This window comes from Notamacropus eugenii, chromosome 6, assembly GCF_028372415.1.
Source record: "Notamacropus eugenii isolate mMacEug1 chromosome 6, mMacEug1.pri_v2, whole genome shotgun sequence".
NCBI lineage: Eukaryota > Metazoa > Chordata > Mammalia > Diprotodontia > Macropodidae > Notamacropus > Notamacropus eugenii.
Genome location: NC_092877.1, coordinates 54,864,893 through 54,891,223, shown reverse-complemented (window position 1 = coordinate 54,891,223; position 26,331 = coordinate 54,864,893). Strand labels below are relative to the sequence as shown.

Genomic DNA, 26,331 nt, shown 5'->3' with positions numbered 1-26,331 from the left:
TGAAATGCATAAATAGGTTTGCAAGCCCTTGCAAAGAAAAGTGAGATCACTGTGAGCTAACATGGGTTCACTAGGAACAAGTCATGCTACACGAAATCATTCTCTTTTGGAGAGGAGATAGTTATTTTGTTTTGTTTGAAAATAAGATGGCAGCTCATAGGAATCCCATGAGTACAGAATACTTGGGTTTAAGAAAGGCATGTGTCCAAGTTTCTGGTGATGTCCTTGTGGACAAGTGGAGAGATATAGGCTAATGATTCAATGGCCATTTTGTCAAACTGGAATGAATTCTCAGGGGTAGTATTTCGGAACTCGGTCCCAAGGGCATTTCTTTTGAAGATTTTTATCAATGAATTGAATTGAATTTATACCTAACAGTCCTATCAAATTTGCCAATGGCATGAAGCTATAAGGAGTTAATAACATGTTGAATGACATAAGGTCTACATACTTTACATTAATACTTCAAGAAACTATCCTTTCATCAGGGAATAGAAATGCAAAGAAAAGAATGAAGTAATCCTCTCTCTCAAGGAACTAACACTGAGATTCTGAGTCTATTTAAATTTTACCACTATTCCCTCAACCCTGCCCCTCCCCACTTCTTTTATGTAGATTAGTCATTTTCAGATCTCTTCAAACTTGCTGACTTATCAACTACTCTACCTGTGTAGTTAATAAGCAAAGGGCTATGCATAGAGAAAAGATGCATCAAATAATAAGTGAACAAGTCCACAGAGAGGAAGTGTGACAGGAAAAAAGTAGATTGGCTGTGCTCAAGCACCCCTTAGCCTTAGAGAGCTGCCAAAGCATTGTAACTCTCCCTTTACATGATGTTTATGAGCACTGCTTTTTCTCTGGAATGATGCTTGCAGGGTGTGCATACAATAAGAGGAATTCCATTTATTTTGTTCAGTGCTCTGAAGGGAGAATACCCAAAGGGCATTTAAAAGCAACACAAAGTTTAGCAGAGTGGCATTTGCCATTTTTCTCCTCAAGTGAAGAAGGAACATTACAGAATGTCTGTTCAGGGAAAGAAGTGCTATAGTAAGGATACAGAATTTGGAGTCAGAAGACATGGGGTTGAATCCTAGCTCTGACACTTACTAGTTGTGGGAACACGGGCAAATAACTTCATGTCTCTAAGTTCAGTTTCCTCACTGTAAAATGAGGACAATAATCCTTGCCTTGTTTGACAATAATAGATTGAAAGTTCCAAGTGACCTCCAAAGTCATCTGTCTAATCTCCCTGCTTTTCAGATAAAGAGCTTGAGGTTCAGGATGTTTGCCTGAGGTCACATAGGTACTAAGTGTCAAAGGACGGATTTGAATCCAAGTCACTGGATCATAGGATCAAAAATGAGAGGTGGAAAGAACCAGAGTTAGCCAATAAGCATCTGTTAATTCAATTCAACTACCATTTATTAAATATCTGCTCTATCTAGCATTGGGGGAGATATAAAATTGAGAAAAGTCAGGGGTCCTGTCCTAATGGAACTTAGAGTCTAGCTGGTGGATAAGGAACTAACGCCATGTGCTAAGCACTGTATTAAAGTCTGGGGATATAAGGAAAGGCAAAAAAAATAATCCCTTCCCTCAAGGAGCTAATGTTCTAATGAGCAGGCAATGTGTTTTTAACTAGGTACATACAAAATATTTACTGAGTAAATGTAAGATGGGCAGCGAGATGGTATAGTGAAAAGAGCACTGGGCTTGAAATCAGGAAGGCTCAACTTCCTGATTTCAAATTTGGCTTCAGACACTTAGTAGCAAGTCACATAAACCTGTTTGCCTCAATTTCCTTGTCTGTAAAATAAGCTGGAGAGAGAAATGACAAAACAGTCCAGTATCTTTGCCAAGAAAACTATAAATGAGGTCACAAAGAATTGTACATGACTCAACGATAACAAGATATAAGAGTCTATGAAGGAAAGACACTAAACACTGGAGCGACTGAGAAAGTCAGAAGGTTGGATTAGAATTGAGTCTTGAAGGAAACCAGAAAAAAAATAGAAGAGGTGGAAGTGAGGGATCAGAATTTTCCAAGTATGGGAGACAGCAGAAAGGAGATGAAGTGTCATAGAGAAAAAACTACAAGTCGACCAGCATCACTAGATCATAGAGCACATGAAGAAGAATTGAGTCCTGTCCTCTCTACCCCTATTTTTTTTCAGATGAGAAAACTGAGGCAAAAAGAAGTGAAATGATTCAACCAGATTCATAGAGCAAATAGTGACATGAGATTTGAACTTAGGCCTTTGTACAGTACTATATTGCTTTCTTATGACTTGTCAGGCATATCAAATGGGATAATGGATATAGTTCTGTATTTGGAGTTGAGGAACCAGGGTTCAAATCCACACTTTTCTACTTACAACCTATATTCATAGACAAGTTACGACACCTCTAAGAACCTCAGTTTCTTCATCTAAAAAACAAGAGGACTGGAACTATGTAATTTTTTAATATTTTACTTTTAAATATAGTGTTCTTGAACCCTGACACTATGTATTTCTGATTCCCAGGTATCCTAGTAAAAAGCATCTCCTGACTCCTTCCTTTTTTGTTCTTTTCTCTTCTTCCTCCACCCCACCCCTATTTCTTGGTGTGGTAGATAGGGCTGTTCCCTTGACAAGAACTCAAGAAATATTCACTGAATGAATGAATAGACATTCAGGGCAGAAAGCCTTGGGGAGCCTTTTACACAAACTAGCATTGAATGAGATCTGGAAACTCTCCCCAGTCTCCTATGTTCCTGCTTACAGAGATGGAATCCTTCTATTCCTACCTAGCATCTGTTTCTGATTTCTTGTCTTTGAATGTCCTAATGGAAAACTACCAGACAATTGATATCACTCCAGTAAATACTCTGTCTCTACTTCTCTAGACATCAGCCCTCAAAGTGGTGTACAGCAGACAGAAAGCTCTGAAAGTCAGGGTGAAAAAAGGAATACAGCAAATATAAGAAGAATGTGAAATTCTCCATCTCTAAGGGAGGTTACATATGTTATCATCCAGGAGAAATAGTCTGAAATCTCCGGACCAAGATGTGGAGACCAATGGCTGGGAGCTAGCTAGAAATGGAATGAACATTGGCACCTGCACTGTGGAATCACAGAAGTGGAGTTGGAAGAGTCATCGGAGAGCATCTGGTCCAATAATACCTGAGCAGGAACCTCCTCTGAGACCGCCTTTGGCGACAACCTCCAGGGGTGATTTCTGAGGGAATCCAGTCTACTTTGGAGCACATTTTTTCCTTTTCTTTCTCCTTTCTCTTTCCTTCCGTTCCTTCCTTCCTTCCTTCTTTCCTTCCTTTCCCTCCATCTATATTTTTCCTCCCTTCTTTCTTCCGCCCTCCCTCTTTTCCATCTTCCTTTCCTTTTCCTTTTTCCTTCTTTCCTTCCTTATTTCTTTCTCTTTCTTCCTTCCTTCCTTCCTTTCTCCCTTTCTTTCCCTCTCTCTTTCTTTCTTCCTTCCTTTCTTCCTTCCTTCCTTCCTTCCTTCCTTCCTTCCTTCCTTCCTTCCTTCCTTCCTTCCTTTCTTTCTTTCTTTCTTTCTCTCTTTCTCTCTTTCTCTCTTTCTTCCTTCCTATTTTTCCCTACCTTCCTCCTTTCCTCCTTTCTTCCCTCCCTCCCTTCCATCCTACTTCCTTTCCTTCCTTCCTTCTTAATATCCTAGTTATTTTTTCTTATATCCATTTGAGACCAAACTCTCTGTAACTTTCACAAACTGTTCCTTGTTTTATCTTTTGGGGCTAAGTGGGGCACATTTCAGTCCCTCAGATATTGCACATGGGTATCTTTCCCACCCCTGAATTCTTCTCTTCTTCAGACTGGCATCAAGTTCCTTCTGTTGTGACTTGCTACTCTTCAGGCCCCTAGCCATTCTGGTCCCCCTCCCTCCAATGAAGATGCTCCTGGTTGTCATGAGTGCAGTACTTCAAATGTGGTCTATGGGGGCTGTAGGGGCTCAAACACTGGGAGTCGTATTCTAGTGTCTGCCACCATCCTCCTCCTCTGGAGAAGAGAAAGGGAAACTCGGCTCCGTTGGTTTAATCAGGTAGGCAGGCCAAAGTTGGATCACAAACAGTTCCATCACTCAACTCTCTTTTCTTAGGTCCAGACACTAAAGCAACACTAAAGCAAAGCTCCTAACCACACATCCCCAGGAACACACCTCCATGTACCACAATAAGTTCATTTCAATTCAATTCTGGAGACATTTATTAAATATCTATTGTTTTTTACAAGGGATGAGATAAAATGGAGATAAGATAGAGAACCTGTCCTAAATAAACTTAGAGTCTAGCTGGCGCATAAGGAACCAACACAGATTAAATGTAATATACAAAGTTACTCAATAAATGTATCAGATAAGTGACAACTAAGTGCTCTGGAAGTGCTAGAGGGAAAATGATCATTAACAACTAACTGGGAGCATCAGGGAAACCTTCCTGGAGGAGGGAGTATTTAAGTTAGCCTTTAAAGGAGTGAAAGGTTGAAAGATACATCTATGTAACTGGCAGAGAGGCACTATGGCACTGCCGCTGATGTGAAAAAAAAAAAAACCAAAACCTTCCTTATCTCTGTCCCTGGTGAAACAGCTGAGAAGGGCAATGGTTGGTTAGAGTCAGCTGAAGATCTTTAGAGATATTTTGAAGTAGGGACCTTGTAATTTTATGTCAAACCAAAAATGGTAGATCTAAAGACTGACTTTGATATCAAGAGAGCTAAATGGACATTTAAAAAGATTAAGTGTGAGTCAAAGGACACGTTTGTAGAGTGAGCTGTGTGTTTGGTGGAATGAGGAGATTGAGTGAGTGAAGGAAAGGAGTAAGAGACCCTGAGAGGTGTGGCGGCAGTGGGACCATGTTATTGTCTTTGGGGTCTCCTTTCTGAATCATCATCATAATGTGGTAAGTTTACAAGGTGTTTGTATCTGCAATTATGGTTCCTCTGAATTTTTAATAGGGAATATCAGCCTCAGGGAAAGCCAGGAGGGGCAAAATAAAATCATATCAGACCCCAGAATCCCAAGATGATAGATCTCAAGTAGACCAAGTGCCTCATTTTACAAATGGGGAAACTCCAATGACTTAAACAAGGTCACAGAGACAGTAATTGTCAGAGGAAGGATTTGAACACAGATCCTTTGATTCCAGAAACACTGTTCTTTCCACTCTGTGAATGTATCAGCCGAGTGTACTTGTAGGTCTTGTTCCTAAATAAGGCTATCTGGTGGTGGAGGTAGGTTGCTGTTGTTTAGTCATTTTTCATCACATCCCAGTCTTCATGACCCCATTTGGGGTTTTCTTGGCAAAGGTACTGAAGCAGTTTGCCATTTCTTTGTCCAGCTCATTTTACAGATGAGGAAACTGAGACCAACAGGGTTAAAGGACTTGCCCAAGGTCACACAGCTAGTAATTGTCTGAGAATGTATTTAAACTCAGGAAGATGAGTCTTCCTGATTTCAGGCCCAACACTTAAACCATTGCACCTCCTAGCTGTCCCATATATGACTTAGAACCCTCTATACTACATGCCCAAGAAATTAATCACATAATCTTCTTCACCTGAATACCTTAACCAAAGAAAAACCCAAGGCCTTCCAAGACAGCCCATTCCATTTCTGGACAGCTTTGATTATTCTGAGGGCATGTAATAATATTAGACTACCTCAAAGAACCCACATTTTAAAGTAGGCAGGCTGGTGTAAGTTAAGAATCTGGTACTAGACATCTTGAGATCTGGAGTCCAATGGCTCTGCTTTTCCTCGTTCTATGATCCTGGGGAAGTTACTTCTCTCTCTGGGACTCATTTTCATCACACCTAAAATTATCTGGTAGGTTCTTAATGAGGTCCAGGTTCTTAATCTTGTGTGTGTGTATGTGTGTGTGTGTATGTGTGATGTACCCCTTTGGCAGTCGAGAACCTCTTCTTAAAATAATTATTTTGAAATAATGGAAGGAAATGCTAAATTTCAGTTTGAGGTTAGTGAAAATAAAGATGGAAATTTTTTGCCCAACCAAGTTCTCTGGGTCCTCTAAAATCAAAGGTCTCTTCTATCTCTGAGACTCAAAGTTCTAAGGGCCCTTTCAACTGATCCTTCATGTTCCAAGACCCTTTTTAGATCTAATAACGCATATTCAATATTTGAGGGGTCTTTACAGTCCTAACATTCTCTATTCCATTCTTCCAGTTTGAATGTCCTATTTTCTGTTTTAATACCCTTTTTATCTCAAACATTCCATGTTCTATGATCTAAAAGTTCTTTCAGTTCTCGCAACCTATGTTCTAAAAGGAAATATATTTACATATTGTCTCAGCTACTTACATAGCATTTAAAATAAATTTCTTGTATTTTTATTATCTGTAGACATCTCATAAATACCCAACAAGATGTAAGCTCATTCTGGCAGCACACTACTATGGAAGGAATACCAGCGTAGGAATGGTAGAGTAGAAAAAAATATTGATTCAGGAGTCAAAGGACTCAGGTTAAATCCTTCCTCTGAAACTTACTACCAGCATGATCTTGGACAAATCTCTTAGCTTCTCTGGGCCTCAGTTTCCCCAAATGTAAAATAAGAGTATAGAATTAGCCAGCTATTGAATTCTATTCCAGCTCTAGATATGCTGTCTTGTGATTTTTACCTATAACTTCCTAAGTTCTTATAATAATACTGTCACTCTATTTTCTAAGGTCCTCTCCAACTTTAACATCTTATAATCCCTCCTTAAAGGGGGGTCCACCATGTAACATGACCCTTTGACTCTTCAAACATAAACTGTCCCTGGATTGGAATCGAACCCAGTCTGGCTTGCCCTGACTCCTGGAAAACAAATACAGTTGCAATGAGGCTTCTCTGCAATACGGCCTCTGTTCTAATGACTTGTTACAAGAGCATAAGGGAAATCCATGCTGAGCAGCCTGTGCCTAGCATTCAGATTTCAGCAACTCCCTTGTGTAGACAAATCAACCTAATTGCATTAATGCTGGTTGAAGTGCTCTGACTGTAGTCTTGAAAGAGGTTACCTAAGAACAACATGCTACTGACATTTTTCCAAGGCGTGGTTGCTCAACGGCTGCTGGTCCTCATTTATCCATATTTAGAGATTTTATTCAGCTCACAGTTCAAAGAGGAAGTTTAAAAAAAATTGCTATGAGCAATGATGCTTAAGGTAGCCAAATGATGGGAAGCATAGGCTTGTCCAGTCCCGTTACTGTAGTCCAACTAGCCAACGGCTGAGTGGAGGTTACAGAAGAGGCTATGGTAGTCAAACCAACAGCAGATGTGACTAAGTTTTACAGGAAAACTCCAGTGATTTTCAATTAAACATTATATAGGGAGCTAAGGAGCCATGAACAGCGACTACTTCAGTAGTGAGAGTTGTGCATCCATGCGAGTGAATGGAATGGGAGGGATGTCTGGCATGTCCAGGATAAGTGGTGGATGGGGAATGTAATTCTGATCACTAAGTCTTGCTCTACTTTTCTTAAAGAAAAAATAAAACAAACAAAAGCAAAGCTTAACAGTTTTGCACAAGCTTTCACTGTAAGTGAAATCAGGATTGGTTTAAAACTTTAGGTTCACTATTTTTGAACACAGAAAAGAACATTCACCTAGCATGTAATAACCAAGCTGAATAAAGACTGTAATTGTTAAACAATTCAACTTTTCTCAAGGTGGTTATTTTGTAGGAGTGTACTTAAGCAGTAAGAATATTTAGGTTAAGGCGGTTTCAATTAGGTTAAATGTTGTTCTCGTACCACATTACATGGAACACCGAGATGCATGTTGGGAGACATGCTTCTTTTTGTTTGGTAAAAACAAATATAAGAGCTGCATCTGTTATTCAAAAGTAAAATATTTGGCATGTTTGTTCTAATTTACTTCATTTACTATCCTGCAAGGCATATACATTTAAACATTTTTTTTCTTTTTATAAGTTAATGGAGACAATTTTGAGATGCAATTTGGATACTTTAGGATTTGGTGTTGGTATTCGTGTTCAATTCTGAAGCCTTGATTTAAATCTTTCATTGTATTGTGATTTCCTTTTAGATGTATTGCACTGAGTGAAACTTGTTAAATAAATCTTCCTTCCAAAAACTGGGCAGGGGCAGCGGGGAGAAGATGCTGTGTTCACTCTTGGACGTAACGAAGAACATAGGAGTTTATAAAAAACATCCCTTTGTGCTACCCCTTCTGCAAAACTCAGCTTAAATGCCATCTCCTCTGTGAATTCTTCCCTGATCTCTCAGTAGAAAGAGTAACAGATTTGGAGTAAGAGGTGCTCGTTTGAGTCCAAACCACTTGCTGATATGTGACCTTGAATAATTTACTTCCATTATCCAAGTCCAAATTTCCTCACTTATAAAATGGAGGGAGCAATCTTTTCACTTCTTGCCTTAAAGTGTTGCAGTGGAGAAAGTCCTTTGCAAACTATGAAATGCTATAATGTGGGCTGTTAAGTCTCATCTGTCAATGGAGCTGAAGTTAAAAAAAATGTTGAATGTGCAGCATGAGTATGTAACTTGTAGTCCAGGCTATGCCATTTGCAGTCTAAATGACCTCATCATTTTCCTTCTCTGGACCTCATTTTCCTTTATCCTTTTATTTTTTTTAATTAAGGGAGCTGGATTATGCAATCCCCATGATGCCTTCTGGCTCTAAAACTCTCTGTTCTAAGGTCCCTCTCTGCTCTGACATCTTAGGTTCGAAGATCTCTCTCATCTCCAACATTCAAAGATTTTAAGAGATCAAGGAAATACTCATTTCCTACCCCTACAAAGTGCTTCTTTCCCTCACCCCACCTCAAGTTATTAATAATATTCCCCAGACTTCTAGACCCAGGCCAGATGCCATACTTTCAGATAAGCTGTCCTTAAACCCCCTCTGGCTACATGTTCCATGTTCTAGGGACTCACCCAGTATTCTAGGCAGCAGAGCCTCCCAGTTCTGATGTGCTATTTTCTCTCTTTGCAGTTGAAAGTAAATTCTTGAAGCACATATTGTCCTGACCACTTATCTAAATCTTAAAATAAATTGCCTTGTATTTTTATTATCTGTGGATATGTCATATGTACCCAACAAGACTGCAGGTTCATTCCTTCAGGCATGAGTAAAAGGTAGTGGGTAGTAGCCTTCTCCAGTGGAAGGAACTCTGGCTTAGGAGTCCGAGGACCTCAGACATTCACTATCCGAATGACCTTGGGTAAGTCATCTCTAGGCTTCAGCTTCCTCCTCTAGAAAATGAAGATTATGGACTACCTGGTCTCCAAGGACCCTTCCAGCTGGAAATTGATGGTCCCATGACAGGTACTTTCTTTCCCTTGGGTTCTGTTTCCCCACTGTCAAAAACAAGAATTGTGCTACCAAAATCTCTGAGCTGAGGCACTTGAGTGGCTCAGTGGATAACATGTTGGATCTAGAATCAGGAGGACCTGAGTTCAGATCCTACCTCAGCTGCTTATTAACTGTGTGACCCTTGATGAATCACTCAACCTCTGTCTGCCTTATTTTCCTCAACTGTACAATGGGATAATAATAGCACCAACCTCCCAGAGTTGTTGTGAGGGTGAGATGAAATAATAATTTATAAAATGTTTATATGGTAAAGTACCTGACAAATGGTAGGTGCTTAATAAATGCTTATTCCCTTCCCCTTCCCTTTTGTGGACATCTGAGGAGATAATGGAGGCAAAAGCCTTAAAACTATACCCTCAGCCATTTCCAATTCTTTGTGACCTCATTGGGGTTTTTCTTGGAAAAGATACTGTAGTGGTTTGCCATTACCTTCTCCAGCTCATTTTTACATATAAGGAAACTGAGACAAATACGGTTAAGTGACATTTGGTAAGTATCTGAGACCAGATTTGAAATGAGGAAGAGGACTCTTCTTGATTCCAAGCCCAGAGTTTTGTCCCCTGTACCACCTAGCACCACAGAAATGTAATGTTATCGTTACTAATAAATAGACCTCAAACTTCCCTTAACATCTGACTTAAATACTTATTGGATTGTCAGCTTCCTGAGGGTAGGATTTTATTCATCCTTATATCTTCCAGAGTCCCATCATAGGACCTGGAGGGAGTTAATTCAACATAAATCATGGTAAAATTGGATTGAATATAACCGGCTTGAGAGGACTCAGGAATTTGGTTTCTCTTCTTAAGAAGTGGTAAGATGCTCTGCAAGAAACAAAGGACAGGTAAAAATGATCCTGGAATGAATCAGCAGCACACTTTGGCCACTTCCCTATAAAACAGGATAGAGGGAGCAGGGCAGGATGTGAGACTGGAGGGTGAGTGTATACAGCATCGTGGAGTTTCAGCAGCTGCAAGTGCAGGGGTGGTGAACCCCCTGGTGAAAGGGCTAGAGAGGGAGAATATACACAGATGCAGGGTACCATGTTCTGGTGCAGATACCCAGGCCTCCATGCAGCAGGTGCATCAGTGCATTGAGCATTCCCATGCACCCTTGGCTCAGGCACAGCCCCTTGTGACCAGTGAACTGGAGAAATTCCAGGATTGCCTGGCTTGATACCCCACGAACTGCAGTGACAAAGCCAAAGACTTGATGGATGCTGAGAGCAAGGAACAGCAAGTGAAGAGGCAGCTAGAGTCCTGTGTGACCAAATTTGTTGATGACCACATACACCTCTTCCCCACCATGACCAAGATGGTGAAGAATGAACTGGCATCTATTGCAAAATACAGTCATTGTCAAGTCATCTAGGGTGGGAGAATGGTTCTACTTATAAAAATGTGTGGAAATTTTTACCTTTCAGGGAAAATTTAAGAATGAAGAAATTGAAGCTGGTAGCAAGTTTAAAAATATCTTCGTGGGAATTTTGCATCTGCCCCTGTTGGCTCCATTTTATGTTTTAGCAAATAGGTGAGGATATAGAAGAAACTGTTGCTCAGATCTGGATTGGAGGTAGTGTGGAGGGCTTATAATACCAGGCCCATCCCTCCAGGGAAGATAATTCCTAGATGTTGGAGCCCTTAAAGGCTTTCAGCTGGGTCAGAGCATTCCATTCCTACCAGCTGGAATAACCCTTCAGTTTTAGAGGTATTAGCAGTTCTTCTGCCCAACTTAACTCCCATCTGGTATGAATCCCAAGAGGCAGCTGCCCACTTTTTTATAGTGCCAACTTTATATCTACCTTATTGAGCCATTTCCCATAGACCATAAAGCATCAGCCATGAGTTCACTACTGATAGTAAAAGAGGAACACAGTTGTGCTTTTCTCCCTAGTACATGAACCTAGCATTCAGAGAAGATTCTGGGGAAAGAGTGTTGTTTGGATTAGAGCACTGAGCAGCTCCTGGGTGATCTTTCCTTTGAGGAAGATGGCGCTCACACCAGCATTCAGCTGGGACACCAAGTAAGAGCATCAAAGGGAAATCTCCCACCGGGCATGTGAAGCTCTGATTTTTTCATATTATCTTTGCTAGGACTGCTGCTCAGGTTACCTTTTCTTGCCCTTCTGGAAGGTACCACACAGGGGCAACACTTCAGTTGAAGTGTTTTTTGAGACTCACATGAAATGGTTTTGAATTAAGGTCAAAAAAAGTCTTTTTTTGCTTGCAGAATAATCTTAAGCCTCTTGCTTAATGGAATGATAGATGACTGGTTTGGGGAAAAGTTAGTTTCCCCCAAAGCAGAAAAAAAGATTTGATACCTGACCCTGATCCTACTCATTTGCCCTCTTCAACAGAAACAACCTGTTGAGAGGACCCTCCTAGGACAGGAAAGGCTACAAAGACAACTTAAATTGCTGGGGCATGAGCGAGTTGCAAAGGAGAGCTTTTCTCTACCCCAGAGTAGAGGAGGCAGCTAGTACCAATTATCTACTTATCACTGTTGGTTAAAACTTTGAGCAACATGTTAGTACATGGCATTGTGTTGGAAAAGATCTTGTTTTCTTTATACCAAGTTCCTACTAGATGCAATTAACATTAGTCTTCCTATTTAATGATTCAGGGTTACTTCATATTTTCCTAGTAGTTTGACGTGTTTTTACTGCAAAGAAAAAAAAATCCAGGATATAGGCCTCTTTTCTTTCCCCCAGCAGTAAAGGGAAGATGGGACACCTTACATTCCAAATCACTGAGATATCCAGAACAGGCAAAAAGAAAGCTTGGCAAATGGTTATTTTCATACCTACATTATGTATGACAAATGCCAACCTTTTGTCTTATTTGTAGAATTGTAGAGCACCGAATGTTAAAACCTGAAGAGACCTTAGAACACAGAAGAATGGCAGAGCTTCCAGGGGTGTGCTGGAACCAGCTCTTACTGGCTCCTTAGAGTTGATTGTTAAAGTTTCAGTGTGAGCATTTACACTGTGGAAATTGGCAAATTCTACAAATCAGTTTGATTTATTGTTTTCTGAATTATCTAGAGTTAAGATGTGATGAAGAAAGTGGTAATAATACAGAGTAAATTGAAGATGGTTTTGTGAGCTCTTCCCCACCCAGAGAGCTGATTGTTAAATGTTTATCAGTATACCCCTGCCTAAAAACTAGTATTTGAACTCAGCTCCTCTAACTCTTGAGCCAGTAATGGCAGTATTGGCACTGTCATGTTTTTCTGACTCCTAGGACTCATTCAGAGCTCAAATACCTGAACCTCTTTGTTTGGAAGAAAAGGCCAAGGTCATCTAATCCAACCCTTCCTGAATGGGTATGAATGACCTGACAAATGACCATTCAATGACTATGGGAAGACTTCCAGTAACAGGGAGCTCATTACCTTTTTCAAGCAATTCATTCTTTTGCTCTACAGATCTGAGAGTTAGAAAGGTGTTCCTCCTAATGAGTTAAAAATCTCCTTCCCTGAAACCTGTACCTAATGTTTCTAAGAGAAGAAATGCCTTTTGGTGGAATACACAAAGTACTAGGCTTTATGTCAGAAGACTTGAGTTGGAGCCCCAGAACTGCCTCTTACTAGTTCCATGACCTTAGGCAACTCTCTGTGTCTCAGTTTCCTCATATAAAAAGCAGAAATTATAACCCTTTCCCTGACAACCTCGAAGAGTTGCCATGAGGAGGAGAAATGGATAATATACAAAGTACTTCACAAGTATAATCCAAATATGGGCTACTCTGCAAAGGCTGAGAAATTCAACAGCTATTAGTGCCTCTAAAAAGATGAATGAGACAGGGTCCCTATCCTCAAGAAACTTCCAACCTAGTAGGGAAATAAAACGCATACACAACCACAAACTATATCAAATCAAAAGGTAGCTATAACAAATCAAAATGTAATCAGCTAATTATAACTCATTCTAAATGTGTAATAGGAGCTCAAAAGGAGAGATATATTCTAATTAATGAGGAAGATTCTCATAAAATCCTGGGATTTCCAAGTTGAAAAATAGCATTGAAATTTATCTAGTCATCTCCTTTCCCTTCATTTTACCACTGAATAAACTGAGGCACCCAAAGTGGTAAGACTCAAGGTCACGTAGTAAGGAACAGAACAGGGATTTGAACTGAGGTCTTCCATCTGCACACTGGAGGACCAGGGACGGATTCCTGAACAAGACAGCCACTGAGTTGAGACTTAAAGAATTAGGAAGATTTCAACAGATGGATTGGTGGGATCGGGAAGAAGATAAGGATATTCAATAAATATTTACTAATCACTTACTATATGCTGTGAAAGCTACCAACCGGTTTCAGAAATGGTTGCATTCATCAGAGCAGTTTAGGGTGAATAGAGTCTTTCTTAATTTTCAGTACCCTGAGGCTCAAACAGAGGGTACAGCTACAGTGTGGATAGCACTGGTACATATAATTCCTCTCACACAAGAAAAATCATTTGAATCTGGTGAAGCCAAAGAAAATATTTGGGAGTTTTCCTACATGTATACAAGTGATATGGATGGGCTGGAGGGATAAATCCATCTTTAGTCCAAGAGAATTGTACCTAGAGTAGAAATTCACCTCCATTTCACTATCGCCATCATATAGTGGAAGAACCTGAACCAATTAAAGACTCAACAAATGTTAATTAAGCATCTCTCTCTTTCAGGCACTGTTATACATCCTGAAGATACAAGGACAAAAAATGAAACAGAATCAAGACCCTTAGGCTGGAATCTTAGCACTTACCTCACTAATCCTGGGCAAATAAAACATTTCTTCTTCCTGAGCCCCAGTTTTCCCTCCTAGAAAATGGGGATATCAACTCATATTCCCTGCCTAACAGAGAGGAAATAATTTTGCAAACCTTAAAATACTATTGAAACTTGAGCTGTTTTAAATGGTGATTATATTGGGCTAAAGGGAACTCCCAGAAGACCAGAACCGTAGATAAATCTTGTTAATTTGGACTTAGACGAGGAAGGAAAGGAAGGGAGGGGAGAGAAACAAGCTATGAATTAGTCACAAGTCTAATTATTCGATGTTATTAAACTACATGCTATTTTATGACTTTTAGCACATATTGTAATTGGAACTCTGATAAGTTATTCCCAGGTAGAGAGCCTTAGGGGACTTGGTTTAAGAATGATTTATTCCCACGTTGAAACACCCAAACTAAATAGTGAGAGCCTCTAGCTCACATGGTAGCTTCAGCATCTCTGTGAAAATAAATCGTTCTCAAGTGCTTGGAATACCGTTGGGTCACTTCAGAGGATGGATATTCCCCTGGACATCTTGATTTATTACAAGGAAAGGGAACTGAATCTGAAATTATAGGATCTGGGCTTAACTCCCACATTTGCATTTCTTAGCTGCGTCCAGGGATAGGGATACTGCGGCCTCAAGGTCACATGTGGCCCTCTGGGTCCTCAAGTGTGACTCTTTGACTGAATCCAAACTTCACAGAACAAATCCCCTTCATAGAAGGATTTGTTCTGTAAAACTCGGACTCACTCAAAAGGCCACCCCCGAGGACCTAGAAGGCCACATGTGGCCTCGAGGCTTTAGGTTCCCCACCCCTTGGTATGACTTTTTCCCTTTCTGAACCTCATCTCCCTCCATCTGTAAAATGGAGAAATTAAGGCTCACATTGCCTTCCTTCTGTTTTGTTACTCATAGACTTCAAGCTGAAAGAGGCTTAGAATTCTGAGTCTAATTCCCAGATTTTACATTGGAAGAAATTGAGGACTCAGGAAGTGAAAAGATTTGTCCAAGGTCACATAGGTAGGTACCAGAATTTGAATGCAGATGGTCTGCCTCCAAATTCAGGGCTCTTTGCACCGTGCCAACACGTGCTGACTCTCTGTGAACTGACATGTTCTGTAATTATGAGCTATTTTTTTCCCTCCTTATGGAAGTCCTCTTGACCACAACCCTCTTTTCTAGTCTCACATTTTCAACTCCAGAGTTCCACTGCCACAGCACTCCTGTCTTCAGTCAGCCTTCCCCCTTCTTGCTTTCATCTTTTCCATGTTGATTTGTAAAATCTATATTGATTGGAGAAGTCCCTGTGCATGCACATCAATTTCTTTAGGCAATTTCCTCTTATCAGAATTATTTCTGGTTGGAGCTTTAGATTTCATCTTACCATCCTCCCGGGGTTGACTTTGTAGAATTATAATCTATGAGATGCTACCTTCTAAGTAGTCCATGCAGGTGCTGGTCCTGGAATCAGGAAGACCCGAGTTCAAATTTTGGTCTCAGACACTTGCTAGCTGTGTGACCCTGGCCAAGTCATCTAACCTCTCTCTCCTTCAGTTTCCTTAGTGTGAAATGAGGATAATGATAGAACCTACCTCACAGGGCTATTGTGAGAATAAAATGAGATAACATTTGCAAACTCCTTGGCACAGTACCTGGCACAGAGCAGCTATTTAATAAATGTGTGTCCCCCTTCCCCCTTCCCCCTTCCTTTATTCTTCCTCTGAATCCTTTTAAATCTGTTTACTCAAAGCAGAATGTATATCCTTCACTGCCTGACTTTCTGCTTCTTCTGTGGAATGATCAGTTTCTTCCAAATCTCCCATCAGTTTTACCCAGTAAACACCTCCTTCTAGTTGGTAACAAATAGATCAGGATAGAATTTCCCCCTCATTTTTACTTCTATTTTTTGAAAGATGAAATTATTACAAAGGTAAGTCAAGAAAGTATTCACTGCTTTACTTTTGGCAGAGAGACCTGCAGCAGTTCGACAGCTAATTAAAGGTCCCCATCACTATGACATCATGTCTCCATTGCAGGCTAATCATCTATTTCCCAAACTCTCCATCTATTTGCTTTCTGAATCACCAACCCGTAGTTTATTCTCTCTAACACATGATATCTGTTTCTGGTCCCCAAATGCTTTCCACCAAGGTTCCTCCCTCTGCTTTCCAGATTGCCTAAGAGTTTACCTTCTTTTTGTTATAGTTTAATTTGGTTTTCTTTCTTTTTTCCTTCCTTCCTTCTTTCCTTCCTTCCTTCCTTCCTTCCTTCCTTCCTTCCTTCCTTCCTTCCTTCCTTCCTTCTTTCTTTCTTTCTTTCCTTCCTTCCTTCCTTTCTTCTTTCCTCTCTTCCTTTCTCTCAACTAGGTCTCCTACCTGATCCAGGCTGGAAGTACATTGAACCCAACATCCCTATTGATCAATATGAGAATTTTAACCCGCTCCATTTTCAACCTAGGCTAGTTTTTTACCTGTTTGGGCAGTCTGGTGGCCTTCTGATTTCAGAGGATTGCCATATTAATGTTGGACTTAGTGCAGATCCCTGATCAGCTTTTTCAGAATCCAAAAGCTTGAGAGTTCTACCAGGTTCAGGCTCCAAGTAGCAGGGATTACAGATGTGTGCCTCCATACCTGGCATGAATACATCTCTTTAATATATGATACCAGTCACTCAATCTTTTAGCTATCCTGTTTCTTTGGATAAGTTATAACCATCCAAGCCATCTTTCAGTATGGATTTCATCCTACCGTAAGATGCATAATTCATTTATGTCTACCATAAGACCTCTAATTCATATTTTTGTTATCTGTACTTTGTGTTATAAAAGTGACTTTTGTTCACATAAGTATTGGATCAGATAGCGTCCTAGGTCCTTTCAGTTTGAAATTCTATGATTTCTGAGTGACTTACCCATGGTCACAAAGATAGTAAGCAGCAGAACCAGAGTCTGAATGTGGGTTCTTTGAATCCAAATTCATTCTTCTTGCCATTATACTGTGATGAGATGGAAAGGACTTGGAAGAGTAAAGCATTCCATTAATGTGAGGCATTAATATTATCATTTTTAAAATATCAATTATAATTTGCTTAGCAAACAATATGAAAAAATGCTAATGAAGACAAGAGAAAGGACTACATAAAAATAATTTCAAAATATTTTTGGTTTGGTTTTGTAACAAAACAAGGAAAAACTGAAAAGATTAAAGGTATTCTCTGTTCATGGTTAGGCTAAGCAAATGTAATAAAAATGTTGATATTTCTAAAATGAATTTACATATTTAACAAAATACCAATAGGCTATTTTTATACAATTAGATAAAGGCATAATAAAATTTATATGAAAAGTAGATCAGCAAGCATATAAAGAGCTATGAGAAGGAGAACCAATAAATAGAGTCTTTGTCTTACCAGAATTTAAAATGTATAATAAAGTAATAATTATAAAAACTATCTGGAAATGGGAAAAAATAAATAGCACATTACCAGAACAGAAGAGAGACCCCAAAAATAGAATCTAATTTTTAAAAGAAGCTGGTGATTGAAAAGATTTTGTTCAGTCGCTTTTATCATGTCCAACTCTATGTGACCTCATTTGGGATTTTCTTGGCAGAGATACTGAACTGGTTTGCTTCATGTCATTTTACAGATGAAGAAACTGAGGCAAACAGGATAAGGTGACTTGCCCAGGGTCACATAGCTATTAAGTGCCTGAGATTGTATTTGAACTCAGAAACACTCATCTTCCCGACTCCAGGTTGGTGCTCTAACCACTACACTCCCTAGCTACCCCAGTGATTGACAAACTCATGTCAAAAAAACAGGGGAAATGAAAATTACTATTCAAATTTTTAATTGACAAAACAATATACCAAGCTATATGGTGAAAAAAATACCTAGAATAATTATGTGAATTGATAAACAATTTAAAACTGAAAGGAAAGGAATAATATATGATCCTTTAAAGCCAGGACTTCTGCTTGTATCTTTGGTTTTTTAATGCCCAACACCACTGCATTGAACTTAATAAGTGCTTAATAAACATTTATTGAGTAAAATTGAATATATCTGTCTCAACTCTGAAGAAGAGGGGCATTTCCATCAATCAAAAAATGGAAGAAATTATTGGAAACAGAAATCAATGCGGTTGATTATACAAAAATAAAATAACTTCACCCATCATAAATAATTCTCAAAATAAATGAGGAATGTTGGGGAAAGTAAGTACTAGTAAATATACTAGATAAAAGTCAAATGTGACACATACATAAAAGACTAATATATATTCCTCAATGAAATTACGGTCAAAGATCTGATTGACAATTTTCATAGGAGAAATGAAGACTCTTATTAGCCTCATGAAATAATAGTCAGGCTACTGACTAATCAGAGAAACACAAATAAAGGTGCAATTAAGATATCATATTATACCTATGAGAATGGGAAAAAAATGATAAAAAGTCAATATTGATGGAAGGAAACAGGAACTACATTACATTCGTAATTCATGTAGCCATCATATGGCAATGAATGATGCTATCCCATAAATCCACTAACTAGTGATGCTGTAGAACTGGGGCTTCTGGGATTGCTTTGAGTACTCTTTTAGGAGAAAGACTGAGCAAAAGAGGAGTTGAGTTGAGTACAGAATCAGCATTCACCTTCCATCTTGGGACCACATGGAGGAGTACTGCAGGATCCTAATGTTCTGTTCCACAATTATCTCCTCTTGAAAGACTCTGATGAGGCAGTGCAGTTGTTGCCAAAGCTGGTGATGAGGGTGTTTCCTGTGCTGATTGGACTATGTTTGGAGATATAAGCCCATAGCTCATAAGAGACAATTTCTATCTCCTATGACTCCAAGTTGAGGAAAAGAAATCTCCTTAATTAGTTGCCTCACTCCTCCAGAGATTTGTCTTAACTCTTCCCCAAAGAGGAAGGAGCTAAAGTGGGTGGCACCATGCTGCTGCTAGGAACACTCAGTGCTGACCGCATATATCCAAAGACAATCCTCTCTTTCTTTTCCTCCCCATCACTATCCCCTTGTTCTATATAAAAAATAGAAATTGTTAATCCTTACTTCATGATTGATGTTACCTGCACCAGTAGAGATTGGGGAGAATAGGCACTCTGGGAAAAGTGGGAAGCACATGTGACAGAGAAATTATTTCCCTCCTTGGGAATCACTATCATCTTTGTTTCACTCTGGGATAGTATTCCTTGGTCAGCTTGAAGCTGATTTACAGGGAGGAGGGAGAATAAGATAAACAGAAAGAAATCAAGAACATGAAGTGAATCAAGCCCCTAGAAATTAATAGAATAAATGCTGTGAGCCAGTTCAACATCCTGAAAGGGGAATGCCTTTCCAAATATGGAAGCATGGATCTTCTTTTGAATCTTTTACTAATATACATGCTGTTCGTGCTCCATACACCTACTTCTGCTTCCAACTTACAAGTGGCTGAGAGTTAGCAGGATAAGGAAATTCCGTTCAACATGCACCCATCACTAATATCTGTATAACATGTGAGACCACTCTCACTTCCTTCCTGCATCTACTGATGTCTACATACGTCCATGCTTTAGTGCGCAGTTTATTGGTAATGAGCCTCTGTAGACTTTTCTAAGCTACTCCTCAGACAGAAGGGGTTGTGTGTTTCTGAAACTATGCATAGAACCTTTCCAGAAGGTAGATACTGGCTGAGTCTATATCCTACTGGCACAACCTTAGTATACTCAGGATAACATCCATTCTATGAAGAGAAATCAGAGGATGACTTTTGTGAAGATGTGAGGTCATTATGCTAAAACAAATCATTAAAAGGGAAAAACAAGAACTTATCTAGCCAAAAATGTGCACATATGTTTTATTTCTGACAGGGAACAATCTATACATCCTAAAACTGGGGAATGACTGACTAAATTATTGAATATTAATATGATGGAATGTTGTGGTACATCTAACATATGTACATACATGTATATGTATGCACATTATCTTATATATGTGTGTACATATACATATATGCACACACAGGTATGTATGTACACAAATTGTTGTAAAGTCAGGTCTGTAGGACCATAGCAATGATCACATTACAACTATACATATATGTATATGTATATATACATACACACACATATATGCATATATATACATATATAAAAGAAAATGGGGAAAGGATTTTCCCTCAAATAGACTCAGAAGGGAGCATAGAACAAATGCTGCTCTGTTTTGCTTGTTGTTCAATTGTTTCTACTTTGTTAAAATCTTTAGCAAAACATTATTGACTAAGAACACGGTAAGGGTTTTAGGTAAGATTTTACTCCCTATTTTGTACTTTTTTTGTTCTTGCTGATCGTTATTAAATTTATAATAAAGTTGTGTTTTGTTTTTTAAAGTTAAGGTAAACTTCATGATTTCACATAACTGTTGAGTACATTCTGAGAGGACCACGGGTCTAGTGCTAGAAGAAACCACAGAGCCCATGGAGTCCAACTTGTTCATTTTAAAATTAGGGAACTGAGGCCCAGAGAGGTGAAAGATCTTGCCTGAGATCACATAAATAGTAATCGGAAGAGGTGTGATTGGAACTCAGGTCAATTGATATCAGAGTCAGTAACCTTCCCACTATAGCACAATTTACTACATGAATTTCTCTTAATACACATCAAATATGAATCTACCCCCACTCAGTGTGCTAATGGACCCACCATACATTTCTACTCCAAGCGCTTTGTAAATTACTTCATTTTTACCCTCAACCAGGATTCCTTCGTGGTCAGGTATGATCCTTTGTTTTCCTGTTTATCAATATGTCAGGGACTTTGGAGTCTCAACTGCATCATCTATAAAATGAAAGTGTTGGACCCGCTGATCTCCAAGGACAATTCTCGCTCGAGAACCTATAATTAAAATCAACATGATTATGAGAAAATTATGTTCTCTTTTTATAAAAATAATTAGGAAGTTAAATAATAATGACTCAAATCTGCAGAGCACTTAGACAACACTTTCCATCCATTATTTCAGTCTCTTCTCCTCGGCAGTAGTCCAGTAAAGGAGTGATAGCTGCCATTGTTATCCACATTTTGCAGATGGGAAAAGTAAAGCTCAGAGGGACAAAGGAAACTGTCCAAAGCCAGAACTTTCGGGATGGAAGGAACCGTAGAGGCCATTTCACCTAAACCTTTTTTTTTATTTATTTTGCATATTATTAACAAACAAACAAAAACTTAGGTTGAGAGAGGGACAGTGACTTGCATGAGTCACATAGCTAATAAACAGCTAAGTAAATTCTGAATCCAAGTTCAGAGCTCTTTCTACAGTACCACACAGCTAGTAAATGGCAGTCATGAACTCAACCCTCATATCCTAGACCCCGTGTCTAGCCTTTTTCCAAGACAAGAAGATATCTCTTTAGATGGTCCAGTTTTTATAGAGAAGAAAGAAAAGGAGAAAAGACTGAAAATATTAGCTGTGGCCACAGGCCCGAGAAGAAAGAAAAGGAGAAAAGATTGAAAATATTAGCTATGGCCACAGGCCCTCGAAGTCCAGGCTTAATTGTTGAAGCATCAGTCTATAGGTCATGAGGAAAAAGAACAGTTTTTGAGGAGGGGGTCTGATGTGTACCATGTAATGCTTTAGAAAGATAGATCTGGGACTGCACAGTTGCTAAAGGAATAAAAATGTACATTCACAAAGAGGTCTAAAGTTTAGAGAGCACCTTCTCATAACAACTATACTGTCTAAACTTAAGACATAGGGAAAATCATTTCATCTCTCTGGGTCTCAGTTTCCTTTTCAGCAAAATGAGGAGTCTGATAATGTCTAAAATTGCTTCCAGCTTTAAATCCTATAATCCTGAGTGTATAGCCATAGACTTTAACCTAGACATCTATAAAATGTTGTCTAAACAGCTGCAAACAAACATCAAAAATTAGCAGTGTCATTAGAATGAATCTGCCACCAGACCGGGTGCATCTCATAAGATACACATTTGGAATGTGGGTGACAGATGAGAAAGTCATTAGACACAAGAATGACTTGAAGGATTGTTTACTCAACTTCCATGGAAGACAAGTCAACTGAAACAGTGGGTTGTGGGTAAACATCCGTGACTGTCCTCTGCTTAGACACCAGACCCTGCAGGGGAGGGCATTCATTGTTTGTGACTGGCAGCAGCTCCAGCTGTCAAATGAGTCTTCAAGCTTTCACAGAAGCCAGCTGGGCCCCCATCTATCTTTTTCATCACATTTGTAGATGTGGGGAGGCAACTTCACTGGAAGCATTTGCAGAAACAATAACTATTTATGCTTCCTGAGACTTCAGGTTTACCTGACTGTCATCTTGACAGCCTTGAGAGGTAGGTGGTATAAGCATTATTATCCCCATTTTACAGATGAAAAGACTAAATCTCAGAGAAAGAAAGTAGCTAGGTCCAAGGTCATAGAGCTAGTAAATGACAGAGCTGGGGTTTGAATCCAGACATAGACCTGGAAGAAACCTACTTCTAACCCTAATTCTAAAGCTCAGACTTGTCCAGGGTTATGCAGGTAGTAGGCTAGGATTCAAACTCAGGTCTTTAACCTTCCAATCCAGGACTGTTTCTATTGCATAAACCTCCCTCCTATACTACACTAGAGCTAGAGGGACTTCAAAAGGTAGAATGTTGGGGCTAAAGAGAACTTAGACTACGTAATGTCAGAGCTGGACAGTACCTCAGTCTAGTTTAACTCCTTCATATTTACAATGTAGGAACTGAGACCCAGAGAGAAGACCTGAATTTCCTAAAATAAGTTAAAATCTTAACTCACAATTGTATCTTCTCATAATGAATCTACTTCTGTCAATGGCAGCCTGAGATGCCTCAAAGGCAGTCAGCTTGTGAGGTGGCTGGAACACTGTACTTGGAGTCAGGAAGACTTAAATTGGATCCCTGCCTCAGATGTTTAATGAGTTAGATGACCTTTGCCCAGTCACTTAGTATCTCTTTACCTCAGTTTCCTCATCTGTCAAATGGGGATGAAAGTAACACCTTTTTTTTCAAGAGTTTTGTGAGAACCAAATGAGATGATACATGTGAAGTGCTTTGCAAATTTTAAAGCTCATACAAATTATTATTAATAATTATTATCAAGCATTATCATACAGCTTGGAGAGATTAAAAATATCTGCTGTAATGAAGAAAGTGCTACATTCCAAGGCAGGGAATTGAAATCTAAACCCTGATTCACCATTTACTATCTGTGAGACCCTGGGTAACTCACTTCAACTTTCTAAGCCTGTTTCCTCACCTGTTAAATGGAAATTACATTACTTGTCCTGCCTAGTTTTGAGGAAAGCACTTTTCTAAACCTTAAAATGCTACCTAAATGTGATTTTTTCTTATTATCACACAAGCTAGCAAAAAGTATAACAACAAATTAAAACCCTGGCTGACAGGGCTGATTTTGACAGAAACCTCAAAGAGCCAGGAACAAGAGGGGGAAGACAGAAAGAGAACATTGTCCTCTGAGCACATTTTATGGGCCCTCTAACTATTTGGGAAGCCTCAATAACGTATGGTGCCTGCATATGGGACTGAAATGATAAACCACGGGATGAAATGATCGCTCAGACAACATCAATGACCCTTAAAGTGTGGTCCAGGAGCCCCTGGAAGTCTCTGAGACCATTCCAGGGGGTCCTAGAGCTCAAATCTATTTTCATAGATTTCATATGTTTGAATTTCTAATATGGTAAATATTAATAGACGCAACCCACATAAACAAAAACACCTCGGAGGTCCTCTATGATTTTTAAGAATCTAAAAACTCCTGCAATCAAAGGTCCTTTGCAGCTCTAAAATCCCAGGACCTTAAAATGAAAGAGACCTGTTGGAAAGTCTGGGTTTGGGACCCACCTCAACCACTTATTAGTTATTTGAATTTGGGTTTCATCCCTCTGGGTCTCAGTTTCCCCATACTTATAATGAGGAAATTGTTATAGAAAACCTTTTTAAAAATCTTGTTACTGTAACATTCCAATGGCTTGGTCCCTATCCCCTGGATTTGATTACAATGGCTGTTCAAATCAACCCATGGGTATTCATTAACCCTACAAGTCGTGCTGTGCTTGAATAACCCTGAGGGACACAGGAGAAATCTACACTGTAATCTCTGCCCTCTAAGATATCAGTTTTCTCATCTCTCAAATGGGGATAAAAAATATTTACAATTTTACAGAAGCTTCATTGAGGATCAAATAAATTATATATGTTGGGGAGGGAAGGTCTACACCCAAGAAACAAAGGTAAAGCCAAACATAATTAAGTGTAGAATGATGTGGAATAGAGTGTGAATTCAGTAAGAATTCAAAGGAAAGGAGGAGTAATTCATTCATTTAACAATTTATTAAGCACTGGCTTAATAAATTAATTGAGTCACATTAACCTCTGAAGTATACCACAGATTCAGAATACCCGGATTTTGGTAAAATATGATCAAACCTCTCATGAGATCTTTTAGGCGAGAACAGATGTGGGCTTGTTTAAAGAATTGATCAGCTAATCAATATGCATTATGGATCAGACACTGTGCTATGCTCTGGGGAAGCAAAGACAAACATAAAAAGGTTCCTGCTCTCCAGGAGCTTATATTATGTCAGTGAGAATAACAGGTATGTGTATGAGTATGTACAAGAATATATCTGTGTATATATACCTATTGTCCTCCCTGACAGAACATAATAAAAAATAATGAATCATGTATATATATACACATGTGGATATATGCATATATGTATGCAAATATGTCAGTATATGTATGTACATACACACAATAGTGTGTATACAGATACGTATGTATATGCATGCATACCATATGAATAAGTCCATATACGCATGCAAATGTGCATTTGGCCTATACATATGTCTCTGCATGTATATTATATTTATATGTGTGTATGCACATATGTCTATGCCTTTATATGTGTTTGTGTGTGTGTATCCACACACAATGAACAAATTATAATGAATACTATTGTTCTATAAGAAATTAGGACATAGATGATTTCAAACAGCCATGGAAACATTCGTATGAACTGATGCAGAGTGGAATGTGCAGAATTAGAAAATCAATCTATATCATAACATCAATATTATAAAAATAAACAGTTTTAAAGAGCTGAATAAAATAATGAATAGAATGAGTAGAATCAGGAGGACAATGTATATGATGAAAATATTGTAAAAACACTTTTAAAATTCCAAGAATTCCAGGATCAGTGCAATGACCACCCATGATTTCAAAGGATGAAAAAATGAAGTGTGCTGTCCACCTCCGGAACAGATTCAAGGTACACAATGAGAAAACTAATGAGGGGTTTTGTTTTGCTCAACTGCATATATTTGTTAGAAGGATTTTTTTTCTACAATTGGATAGGAAGGAAACTAGATTTCTGTTCATTAAAATAATTAAATTTTAATTTAAAAATCTATACAAGATAATTGAAAGGAATAAGACAAGGACAGAGGGGGTGGTAGTAGATGCTGGGGCTTTAGATGAGCCTTGAAGGCTACAAAGGATTCAGGAGGCAGAAGTGAGAAGGCAGTACATTCCAAAAATTGGGGGATAATCGTGGGGTCAGAGATGGGATGTCATGTGTGAGGAACAGTAAGAAAACCAGTATGAGTAAACAAAAAAGAGCAAAGGAAGAGGAGTAATGTCTACTAGGGCTGTAAAGGGAGATTAGAGTAGGGTGTGAAGGGCTTTAAATGCTACAAAGAGGAATTGTGGAAAGAAAAGAAAGCAGGGATCAAGTAGTGAAGTCACACAGTCAGACATGTGCCTTAGAGCCAATTAGGACCTAAACTCAAATGACAATACAAGTGAGTAGTTTGGGGACAGGTTGAATTAAAACCAAACAGCAGTAACTGTGAGCTCCTGAGGGGCAGGGACTGTCTTTTGCTTCTTTATTCGTATGTTCCATGCTTAGTATATAGCTTCATGCCTGGGGCATAGGAATCTGTTAATAAATGCTGATTGATTGACTGACTGAAAGTAATGAATGGGTATATAGCAACTTGGAGGAAGGTCTCTAAGGAACCTGACCTTGACTCGTTCTGCTCAATATTTTTACCAGTGACTCAGGTGAAGGTTGAGATGTTACAATTATCTCACAAAGAAGGTAATGAACTTGAACAAGTTTTG

At 39.0% G+C, this 26,331-nt stretch overlaps 1 pseudogene; it reads left to right on the top strand.

Moving 5' to 3' along the window:
* The first annotated feature begins 7,361 nt into the window (after positions 1 to 7,361).
* LOC140512054 (protein FAM136A pseudogene) lies at positions 7,362 to 10,741 on the top strand (annotated as a pseudogene).
* Positions 10,742 to 26,331: the final 15,590 nt, after the last annotated feature.